The 12,737-nt window shown below is 40.5% G+C and overlaps 1 protein-coding gene across 3 annotated transcripts in view; it reads right to left on the reverse strand.

The window, feature by feature from the left end:
- LOC117402298 (protein phosphatase 1B-like) overlaps positions 1-12,737 on the reverse strand; it is a 63,624-nt gene that overhangs the window by 23,114 nt on the left and 27,773 nt on the right. The window lies entirely within an intron of this gene.

A 12,737-nucleotide genomic window follows, 5' to 3' on the forward strand; every position in this document is an offset into this window, starting at 1 on the left:
GTTAGGGCTCTGGACTCTTGACCGGAGGGTTGTGGGTTCAATCCCCAGTGGGGGACACTGCTGTTGTACCCTTGAGCAAGGTACTTTACCTAGATTGCTCCAGTAAAAACCCAACTGTATAAATGGGTAATTGTATGTAAAATAATGTGATATCTGTATAATGTGAAATAATGTATAATGTGATATCTCGTAACAATTGTAAGTCGCCCTGGATAAGGGCGTCTGCTAAGAAATAAATAATAATAATAATAATAATAACAATTAGCTTGCTGAACTACCGTACCTTCGAAGGGTTGAATATTAGCATATCTGAATTTAAAAGGGAAAAAAAGACATTAAAGCCTTTTTGTGCTTATATGAGCAAAAGAAAAGCTAAACAGAGGACAGCGCTTATTCATTTTAAACGAAGTGAGTCACCTCAGTTCTTGGCCACGTCCCCAGAGGTATAAGGAGGTCGTTTTGCTGCTTTGAAGCGTACAGTATTGCAACACCTCAGGCGTAAAACAATCAAGCAGCAGTGGTTTTGTTTAGTTTCTTTTTTAAAACAGAAAGGTTAGCAGAGCTGCCACATCCTCCTACATTCAACAGGGCAGGGAATTGTTTTTACCCAGCGCCAGTTCTATTGCTGCCTGCGCTTCTGTCAAAATCACGAAGCTTCGTAGCATGACGGAGCCAGCGTGACCAGGCCAATCAGGATGAAAGCATGACCCGAACATTTATCTTCTGTCAGCAGGACCGGCACCAAGTTATTTATTTATTTTTAAAGTGCAGGAAAGCAGTGAGCAGCAAAACCAAAAGCCAACCCCCGCTCACTCTTTTGTTCAGAACTGTAAACAGAAGCAGGTAAAGCTTTCGAGATTTCTAGTTTCAGATCATCTGCTACCATTCGTTTCAATTGAAAAAGCCATGACAGGCACAATCTAACAAAAAAAAAAAAAAAGTTTGGCTTACTTTGTTCTAAAACATGCAAACACTCATTTTATTATTATTATTATTATTATTATTATTATAAAACCATTAACTTTTTCTGCAATATAAATGTGTGATTTTATTGTTCTAAAGTTTAACCCCATCTGAAGATTATACTTGAAGGTACGGGGACATATTCTGTTTCTCAAGTATCTCTGCATTTCACACGTGACATAGACTACAAGGTCAAATTCACAAGGAGCCGATAGGGCGCCTGTGGTTCTGCAGTGGAGCCGCCAGATCTGTGTTGTCCTCCGGCACTATAGGTCTGGTGGCATTACTGTGGATCTGCAGTGCGAAAAATGACGGCTTGGCAGGAGCACGTTTCGGAGGACGCGTGTTCCAGCCGCCGTTTCCCGAGTCGGCGGGGGGGTTGCGAGCGGTGAGACGAGGGTACAGATAATAATTGGGCGCATGCTAAATTGGGGAGAAAACCGGGGTAAAAAATTGGCGACGACTAAATTTATAAAAAAAAAAGAATCATGTACACAGCCTCTTTAAAAGCAAGTCTAAAAGTAAAGTACCTGTAGACAATGTGTCAGGGTAGATGCAGGTACAGTGGCTTCTTTGCAGAATGTGTCCAATTACAACTTTGTATTAGTCATTCGAGGAAGTACTAGGAAAGTGAATTAACTAATTATATCCGTCTATGCAAACCATTGATTTTGATCACAGACCATTACTGTGGTCCAATATGTAGAGCAACAAAGTACATAAAAATAACCCTGAATGCGCCCTGACACACGGGAGCGGCGTGCACTGCGCGGTACAGTAGTACTGCTAGCCTGCGCCCGGACACACAGGAGCGGTGTGCACTGCGCGGTACAGTAGTACCGCTAGCCTGCGGCCGGACACACAGGAGCGGTGTGCACTGCGCGGTACAGTAGTACCGCTATCCTGCGCCCGGATACATGGGAGCGGCGTGCACTGCGCGGTACAGTAGTACCGCTAGTCTGCGCCCGGACACACGGGAGTGGCGTGCACTGCGCGGTACAGTAGTACCGCTATCCTGCGCCCGGATACACGGGAGTGGCGTGCACTGCGCGGTACAGTAGTACCGCTATCCTGCGCCCGGATACATGGGAGCGGCGTGCACTGCGCGGTACAGTAGTACCGCTAGTCTGCGCCCGGACACACGGGAGCGCCCGGACACAGAGCGGTGTGCACTGCGCGGTACAGTAGTACCGCTATCCTGCGCCCGGATACATGGGAGCGGCGTGCACTGCGCGGTACAGTAGTACCGCTAGTCTGCGCCCGGACACACGGGAGCGCCCGGACACAGAGCGGTGTGCACTGCTCGGTACAGTAGTACCGCTATCCTGCACCCGGACACACGGGAGCGCCCGGACACAGAGCGGTGTGCACTGCGCGGTACAGTAGTACCACTATCCTGCACCCGGACACACGGGAGCGGTGTGCACTGCGCGGTACAGTAGTACCGCTAGTCCGCACCCGGACACACGGGAGCGGCGTGCACTGCGCGGTACATTAGTTGTCAGTACCACACCGTAGGCTATGTGTATAATTTACATATAAGGCCAAAAGTTTTGCATCACCTAGTAGAATATTAGGATGCAGTCAATTTAAAAAAAAAAAAAAAAAAAAACATATGAACATAATTTCGATATGCTATTTAACATCATGCAATCTAAGAAGCTACACAATGGTATCTTAAAAGTCTACCAGAAACTACAAGACTAATACAGTACTTCATGTTAGATTTCAAATTTTGGAAAAACTACAAATGTAATTTCATAATGCAGGTGTATGAAATGAGCGATCTGAGCTGAGCAAAGAAACATACAATACGTTGCTGACAGCAAGTAGCCTACTACTACTGTTAGAAAATAAATCCTTTAACAGACAGTTATATAGTAAAAATAGTAGTGAACTACATACATAATAAAACAAAGGCAGAAAGGACACTCATCAGGGGCAATGTATAAAATACTTACTTGCCTGTCTTTTTATGAAATATGGGAGGGATCAACCACTTCACGTCGCTTTTGAAAAGACTGAATAAACCATTTTAAAAAGTTTTATAATAATGCGTTATCAGGTTACAAAACAGTACTGTATCCGTTGTGAACTAATCACTATAGGTGTTCTTTTAAGCAAAGTTCCTGTTCCATTAGCCACAGCATTTACAATGGGAAAAATCAGTTTCACCACAAGGGTGTTCCCTTAGGAGAAGTGTTCTCTTAGTAGTGCCGCGGAGACTACTGCAGTATTTCACAGTCACTTTGCTGCAGTGTGGTAAATTACAACAAATATGCATGTCTGCGTCCCTTTCCCATTCCATGCGTCCCGTGAGCGCAAGACAATTTTTTTTTCATCCAATGGTTTTATTTTGCGTATAGGATGCAAAATTTTGCGTTAACATGACCTCTATGTGTGTAATTTATATATATTAATTATTATGTATTTCTTAGCTGACGCCCTTGTCCAGTGTGACGTACAATTGTTACAAGATATCACATTATTTTTTACATACAATTACCCATTTATACAGTTGGGTTTTTACTAGAGCAATCGAGGTAAAGTACCTTGCTCAAGGGTACAGCAGCAGTGTCCCCACCGGGGATTGAACCCACGACCCTCCGGTCAAGAGTCCAGAGCCCCACCCACCTACCTTTATTTAGCGACCACCTGGCCTAAGTGACCACTTTAAATTCCTCCCAAAGATATTTGTGCTTTTATTTAACTGTATTAAGCGACCACCTGTCTAACGCGACCAGTGACCACAATTCTCTTACCCAGCAACAGACTCAAACCTGTTTTTTAAATGGTACCTGCTAAATTCAAAGGAATACGGTAACTATTTTAGTGGTCTTTTATCCGTAATCAATAAAACAGCGCTCTCTTGTAAAGGAAGAGAGAAAACGTGGAGAAACAGAAGGTCCTCCCTAGATGACAGAATCAAAGTTATTAAACTTGTAAAGACAGTAAGTGCCAGAAAAAAACTGCTGTAACATTTGGCACTAGAAAAGATGCAGATCCAGCATTTTGAAACAGAAAGAACTAGGGCTTGAAGTTTTAGGTTTTTATTTTTGTTCACGTGACCGTGTTTTGAGCCGATTCAATAACTTAAACTGTTAATTACCAAACAAAGTCGCTTCTTTTTACCTTGATGTCCTGATTGACTTGATGGTTTTGTTTCACCTTCTTTATTATTCAAACACAAGAGCAAGCCATGACATGAATCACTTCCCCCAGATGCTACTTTAACTTGCATTTCGTTCTCGCACTTGCCTGGGAACTAGATAGATTCCAATGTGTCTGTTTCGTGTTGTGTTGTTCATTCCTGCTAATTTAACAGAATGTTCTCATAATTAGGATGTAGCGGCTGAAGACTTCAAGGCAAACCGTTAAAAGGAAAATAAACACCGAAAAATTCAAGCCATACTTCTAAGAGTATGAATACAATGTGCGCGGTAATCGAAAAAGATCTTACATTTATATTAGCCACAGTGTATAGGGAACAAGCTGAGCTGTGTCTTATTGAGCTCATAGAAAAACCAGGAATGGATCAAACGACTATGTAATGGAAGTCTTAATTTCCATCCCTTTTGCACATCACTTGGTGCCAAGTCCTTGGCAACACTCACATGTATATATCAAAGCGAGCGGTGAACTTTTCAACATGTAATCACTGGGTTCGGAATGACAAAGTTGACTTTGCTTATTGTCACCATCATAGTTCACTCCCTTTAAGGTGATATTAAAAGCGTCTGACTGCATTTGCTTGGTAATACATACAGTAAATACAATACATTGTATTAAATACAGCAATAGAAATGCAAATAGACTGTTGTCTTAATCAATTTTAAAAAAATGTATAAAATTGAAGTTGCAGAATCTTTTGCGGTTGCGCAGTACACAATATACTTTGCAGATCTTTCACAGTAAAGCTGCTTGGCTGTTTGGACAGAAGCTGCCAATGAACCCCCCCGACAGGCCATGCTTCACCCATTCTGTTAACTACTTCTGTATTGAGCGGTTCAGACAAGCTGCTCTTTGAGTGAAGTGTGTACAAGTGGCAGTGTTGCATTCGGAACGCAGTATTCAGATCCGTTTTAAAACTTTCAAAAAGGATTACATATGTTTTTAAATTTGGAATCGCCAACTGTTTTTTTTACCCCATTTTCTCCCCAATTTGAAATGCCCAATTTTTTTAAGCCTGGCTCACCGCTATAACTCCTGCGCTGACTTGGGAGGGATGAAGATGAGCACACGCGTCCTCCAAAACGGCCGGCAGTGGAATAGCCTGGACCCCGAACCAGCGATCTCCAGGCTATAGGGCGCATCATGCACTCCATGCGGAGCGCCTTTACTGGATGCGTCCCTCAGTGCCAATCACAAATATTAATATTTAAACAGTTAAAAACACATAAAATGTAAAAGTAGACGTTAAATGGAATCTAGCATGGCTTAAATTATATATATCTTTTTTTAAACAGCACCAATTGTAAAAACAACTCGTAGAAAGACCACTGTACTCTCACCCCGCCCCCATTATCATTCACTGTAATTAAAGTACCTCTGTATACCCAACAGAAAGGAACCAGCTGTTTCAGAGAGTCACAGAAAGGAACCAGCTGTTTCAGAGAGTCAGAGAAAGCACTCAGCCATTTCACAGAATCACAGAAAAGACTCGGTCGGGCCCAGTTAACCCTCCTTTGATCATGTCACATTATCAGCATTTGTGAAAACAAAACAGCTTAAAAAGAATGCGTCATTATAAATGCATGACTACGGCTTTCAAAAATCCTCTGCACCGACCAGCCATTAGCGCTAATAAAACACACACAAGGCACTGAAGCTGTGACTCTGATCTGTTTTCAGAAGGAGTTCAGGTGTGTTGAGGTTGGCACCAGCGTGCCCTACTTCCCATCCTATTACATCAGCGTTTCTCCTCGATTGCTGGTAATTTGAGCGAGGCATGACCTGAACGCCCTGCATCAGTTCTTAATTTTCACTTCTTACCTCACTGCAAGTGGGCACTACTTGAGTAATAATGGTAAGATCCTCCATCTCTGGTTTTTGGTGGCTCTATCACGGTTTGGTATTATTTTGAGACCGGATATCCTATCTGTATTTTTGTCCAGCACATTGTTCACGATTTGTTTTTTGATCACTCAGCAGGAACATGAAATTCTTAATTTTAAGAAGGAATTCTGATTTATATTTTTTGTAATCAATTTTACCCACATTATTCTACCCAAAAAATGGAGAGCGGAGGAATCATTTACCAATTTTGCCTCGAAGACCTTATAAATCACCCAGTATGGAACTAAAAAATAAGCTGTGTGTCATTCATTTAGAAACACTAATGGGTCATTTAAGAACGCCATGCATCTTAAGGGTTTCTTGGCAGTTTGTATCAGTAAAAACTGCAAACGTGAGCATGTCCCAGTGTGTGGGTGTGTGCTTTTGTGTGCTCGTAGATTCAGTGCTGTAATGATATAACGGTAAACAGACAAGCATTTTAATACAACTAGAATTGAAACCACTAGGAAATGCTGCTTAACATTTCTAGCAGCTTGCTGCTGCAGTGTGTAGTATTGCCATGGTTACCCTGCTGGAGTGGCAGCTTCATGGTTTCCAAGGTTACAGGAGCTCTTCAGGCTGTGTAAGCTGACCCTGCCTGAAATCTGCATCAGATACAGTTTCCCAGCTCACAACATGCAGAACTGCCAGCAATGTATTTTGTAACAGCTTAAACACTAGCTTCCTGTTTGACTGATAGACTTCAGGACACGGTAGATCATTAAAAACATCAAAACCCTGCAGGGAAATAAAAACAACAACACAGAAACTAAGAGCCAGATGAATTGATGGAATTGATAAACATACCCAAATAACAGCAACACCCATTGGCTGCATCAGCTGTAAATAAACATTAGAGACAGTGATGAGTAAGAAGAGGACCATGACCTCCATCTGCTGTAGGACAAGCGATGAAGGAGGAACTTGCACTGTACACAACACTGTCAGTAAACTCAGAGTCCTAATCGAGTATGGGCACAGCTGAACACAGTGCTTGTTTAACTGCAACGTTTCTTCTCACTGTTACTTTTCATCTATTGCTGTACGCAATGCTTACGGAGCAGTACAAACAGAATTCCTCAGCCATTTAATATTGTACTAAAGAGTGGACAGCTTCTGGAGGTACTGTACACTAGGAAACAGCATGTAAAGTGAATTCTTTAACCCGGCTTACAGACCTTCTGAGCAATTTCTAGCAATAATCCATGTCACCACTCTGTACTGCCCTTACTGAGCTGATCTGTACAAAGCAGAACCAGAGAAATATTTTTTACAAGAAATTCACCAACATCTTCATGTCTGCTTTGAATTCTGGCTAACTCAACCATTGCTGCCTTGAATTTGTCAATTTGGTGGATGAAAAGAAAGACGTTGAAAGGTTTGGCAGGGTACAGAACACGGTGCCAAGTCAAGCAGGGTACAGAACACGGTGCCAAGTCAAGCAGGGTACAGAACACGGTGAAAAGAGAAATTTCCTGTAACTTATATAGAAAACTGACCATGAATAGTAGTGCTTAAGTTGTTTGATCCTAGACCTCTTTAAAGAAAAAAAATAAATAAATCTGAGTAAAAGAGTGGACTAAATGCTTTGAAAATATAGCCATCTGACACTTAATGATAGTGACCCACGACACAATCACTAAAAATCACTACATGCAGTACGACCCACATTATATAGAAACGATTTAAGGGCTGTGCTATAAGCACTTGGTTCGAGCAGATCTCAAGTTCATTCACAGATTTAAGGGCTGTGCTATAAGCACTTGCCTCGAGCAGATCTCAGGTTCATTCACAAATTTAAGGGCTGTGCTATAAGCACTTGGTTCGAGCAGATCTCAAGTTCATTCACAGATTTAAGGGCTGTGCTACAAGAGCGTGCCTCGAGCAGATCTCAAGTTCATTCGCAGAATTTCAAAGGATGGGTTCCACGCCCTTTATTGCAGTAATTTTACACATACCATACCAGCCGGAAACCAAGAAAAACAGAGACTTCACACTTCATCTAATCAGTGACGTGAGCACAGAACCAGACAGCCCTTTCTGTGCACTGTAACATGCTTAGAATACCTGGTGTACTACACCCTGCCTGCCCCGTATGGAACTCTACAATGACTGAGTTTGTTTGTGTTCACAATGCAGTTTGCAAGTGCACCTGGCTCATTTAAATGGCGTGCGACTCGGATGTTTACAATATCCTGCAAGGCATATTGGAAGATGGCAGCTATTCTGCACGGTTCCAGACGGACCGGGACCACCTCTTTAGATGGACTCGGTACAGTTCGTTTTCCAAGTGGACTTCGTAGTTCACACTTCACACCAAACCTTCTAACCGGACCCAGTGTGAACACAGCCAGCTTCATTTATCTTCCAGCGCTCACCTTCCAAGATGCTTACATTTATTACTACACTTGTTTTATCTAGCATACCAAAGAAACAACAGGATTCTAAAAATAAAGTAAACACAGCCACGTTGCCAAGCTACCCAAGTGCTCCTCTCTAAACACCGGTCTGCTTGAAATCAGGATTCTGTCACAGCCCATGCAGCTGAAGCACCTTTAAAATAGGATCCGAGTCCACTGGGCTTCTAGAGATCTGGAGTATGTCCGTCATTTAACATCCTTTCAAGTCACTGAACGTGATAGACATGGATCACTTTAAGGCACGTACTGTAAATGTCCTTGTATTTGTTATTTTCTTGAAGACCTTGAAAAAGACTGAGACAAAACGTTTGTCAGCTAATTACAGCAGTTTATTTGTGATACTTTGCTCATTAACAGTACAAACAGGGACTGTGTTGAACTGCTGACAGGGACGACAAGATCAGTATGTTGCTTAATACCTAGCTTGAGCATTTTGGCCTAAAGAATTAAAAAAGCAAACATGACACTTTAACACGGAGCTGCAGTACATGTGGGTCTAGTTAGCATTTCAAAACGATCATCTTGCACTACAATGGAAATCAAAAGCTTAGCAGCATGGCGCCATGTGTTCTGTTCTTCCAAAATCACAACGGCATGTACCAGCGTCTTCTTCAGATCCCACTTTAATCAATGTCTTCATGTTTTTAGAAACACAAGCTCTCCCTACAGCATGACAGGGGTCTTCACTCTTCTACAGTACAGGGCTAATCTCGTCCAGGGTTTCCTTTCACACAGGCAATTCATGTGATTTTAAAATCTGGCTTGCTTTCCAGTGCATATAAAAGGCATAACTCGCAACACTGTACAGCTCACTCGCTCTGTGATTATTAGTAGAAGTAACACATTAAAGATTTTCAATTAACAGTATTGTTCATTATAAAAAAACAGAATAAAATCAGAATTACAATTCTAATCTCTAAACACTAATTTCTCTGTTAAAGTTTGTTTTCTGTGAGCTCAGATTCAGATGCAAGACCATTTACTTGATGGAAATGGACAGACACGGTTTGGCCCCCTGCTGCACAGTGAGACTCTGAGGTCCCGTTAGGAAGTGTCTAGTGAGTCCAGCATTTTGTTCTTCCATATTGCTTGATCTGCTCACACCGGATTGCTCTCAGCCTAACCTACTGATGTCCAATCAAGCAACCCTCTTGTAATACAGTCCCTGTGACTGTACTGCAGTAAACACACGGAGCACAGCAGAATTAGGGGTGTGTGATGATACTGATATACGTGTATATACCAGTATTTTTGGTTAAACCGATTCAAGGAAAAACTGGAAAATGTTGGCTATTATCTTGCGAGATAATCACTTCACGCAAGAACTCTGAATGCGAGCAGTGCTAACACAAAACAAAATACGGCAGAAACACACAGCTGCTTAAATTCTGCAAAGCAAAGTCATATGTCTGGAATCATTTCCTAATAAAAAAATCTAAAAAGGATGGCTGTATCACATCAAACATTGCGGTATGTTGTTCATGCAAGGCTGAAGTAAAATATGCTGGCAGTGTCACGCCAAATTCTGCCTAAACGAGTCACGTGGCGATTTTGTTTGGCGATTCAGAGTGAACAGAGTAAAAAAAACAATGTGTGTGTGTTTTTAATGGAATTTAAACACAATGTTGATACTGGTCTTGCTTTTGTTATTTATCATCTCTGGATGTTTTACATTACATTGATCTGCATGTGATTAAATGCATAACCTTTACAGTGAAACACATAAATAAAACAAAAAATGGTTAATTACTACCTATGTATATTGTGTGTATATATATATATATATATATATATATATATATATATATATAAATAATAGATAGTGCAGGTAAGCTATTGTAAACTACTACTACTACAAGATAGAGGGCCTGTATTTAAACAGTTTTATAATTATAAATGTTAATCAATTAATAAATATTGTTTACTTATTGTATTTGACAAAAATGAACAGGTACTGTTTATTTGTTGTATTTACTTCAGAAAATGAATACAAAGAATAACGTAGTATTATATTGTGTGCTTGTCAGCAATTTATAAATTTGATTAATAACTGTTCAGTTCTCATTTTGGTAGCAATAAAATCAAACACCAGCATCATTCAGCATTGAATTCCAATATGTATCGCAATACATATCGTAATATTGTCTTCAGTATTGCAATATAATCCAATACAGACCCTCAGTCCCAACACCACCCCCTAAGCAGAATGCTGGAAGGGATTGTTTCTACAGTTACCAGTTTCTCTCCAAAACGTAGCTTTTTAGGCACAAAGCATGAAACACACAGACACCCCTAGATCCAATGATATAGGGTGTGATTACAGCTGGGGTGTGCAATTTTTCCAGGAGACAAAATGCTAGAAAACTCTACTTCCTCCCTCCCCATCTCACAAAACACACACACAAAGTACAATAGAACTTGTAGGATTTTGGTTTTATTTAGGCTAACAGTGAACACTATCAATCAGTTAGTGAGTAACAGGGGCGGATCTAGCCTTGTAGCTTGACGGGTTCACTAAATTCAAGATACACAAAAGGTTCCCTGTGACCTCACCTCAACAAATTTATAACATACTTTAAGGAAATGTTCCTTTCAGTGCAGTTTGGAACACATTTGCTAGTAATAGTGTTTAAATATGTAAATGGAAAACTAGGTTAGCAACACAAAAAAAAAAAATCTAAAGAAAAAAATCATTACATTTTTTGCCTGGGAAAGTTGGTCTCGAAATGCTTCTAACAGTAAACTGCATGTTTTTTTTTTTTTTTAAACATACAAAACATCTATATGACTGATTTAACAATGCTTTGATTATCAGATATTAACGTATTTGTATTACTAACAATACCCGTGTTAAGACTAACAAAGGAGGCCTTTAAAGGAATCTGCCATAGATTGCTCTGGATCGCTAACCAGCTATCAGGAGTGGGGTGTCGTTGTTTACGTTTTCCTTTCTCTACCATTTACTTTAGTTCATTCTTCCTTTCTGTATTACTTTACTTTAGTTCATTCTTCCTTTCTGTATTACTTTAGTTTAGTTGTTGAACCTTTAAATGTTTCCTTTATTTAGTTTTATTTCCAATAAAACTGTTCCTTTGTATTCACTAGAAGCGGTGTCTTATTATTTCAATAGAGGTTGGTCCTACATGATTTTGAATTCAAATAAGGTACTATATGATTATAACTTAAACTAGTCCAAAGTACAAATATACCTTGCACATTACAGTGACCTATGGTGTGGTTTTTTTTTGCAACTTCACTAGATTGATGCATTTAAAATTGCATGTTCGTGTTTTAAGAAAGCAGTATCGCTTATTTGCTAATTTACACAAAACGTCAACAATACCGTGAATTGAAAAGATTAGTCTGTGCATTGCCAAAGGCTCTCTTGACAGCCATTTCTGGTTTTCTTTGTAACCAATAGAAGATCAGCTCATTCCATAGCTAGCCAATCACAAGTGATAGGGGTGGGACGTAAACACTTTTTTAAATGTTTGTGCGTAGGTGCTAGACTTCTGCAATTCAGTCTTCAGAAACTTGCGTGGCTCTCCAGCAACAGAACGAACACAGAAAAAATAAATACAGCCAGAAACACAGCCAGTTTTTCCTAGTGCAGTTTTCAAACCCAAAACAGAAAGCAGTAAAGCTCTTCATACCAACGGTTTACTCAAGGTTTTTCTTATTTAAAGCGGGATGGCAGAGACACACACAAAAAGACAGCTTGTCAAAAGAGTCATGACACGGAAATAGAGAAACCATGCTTTTAGTTTCTATTCACGATTCTATATCAAGCATTCTCTCTCATTCTGCCAATTCTGCTTCTGCGGATCCAGTAATCTAGTAGGTAATTGGTGTTCGCCTGTGACTTCAGATTTATGAATATCGCTGTCTCTTCCGAACTCTCGACCGGTAGTATAATTTTAGGACACCTTAAGTGTTGGAACAAACTTTATTGTTCAGCCAGCTGCCAGGTACAGCACTGGTTTATAGTGGCTTTCGCCTGCTGAGATCACTAGGAGTCATCCCCTGAAACTCTGACATATGAGCAGTGAAGTAGTGTTCAGAGACAGCCAACTTACCTCGTCAATGTTAGGCAATAAGACTCCCACTGCATAGCAGTTTGATACACTCCTGATTTTACTATGCGTTTAATAAGACACATCTGAACTTATTACCTGTACTCTGTGACTAATCAAGCTTTTAATAAAGCCTGGAATGGGTGAAACTGCTATGCAATAGGAGTCCTATTCCAACCCTGTTTGGAAATGTATATAAAATCAACAGCTTTTCTAATACAAAACA

Source organism: Acipenser ruthenus, chromosome 5 (genome assembly GCF_902713425.1).
Source record: "Acipenser ruthenus chromosome 5, fAciRut3.2 maternal haplotype, whole genome shotgun sequence".
Classification (NCBI taxonomy): Eukaryota; Metazoa; Chordata; class Actinopteri; order Acipenseriformes; family Acipenseridae; genus Acipenser; species Acipenser ruthenus.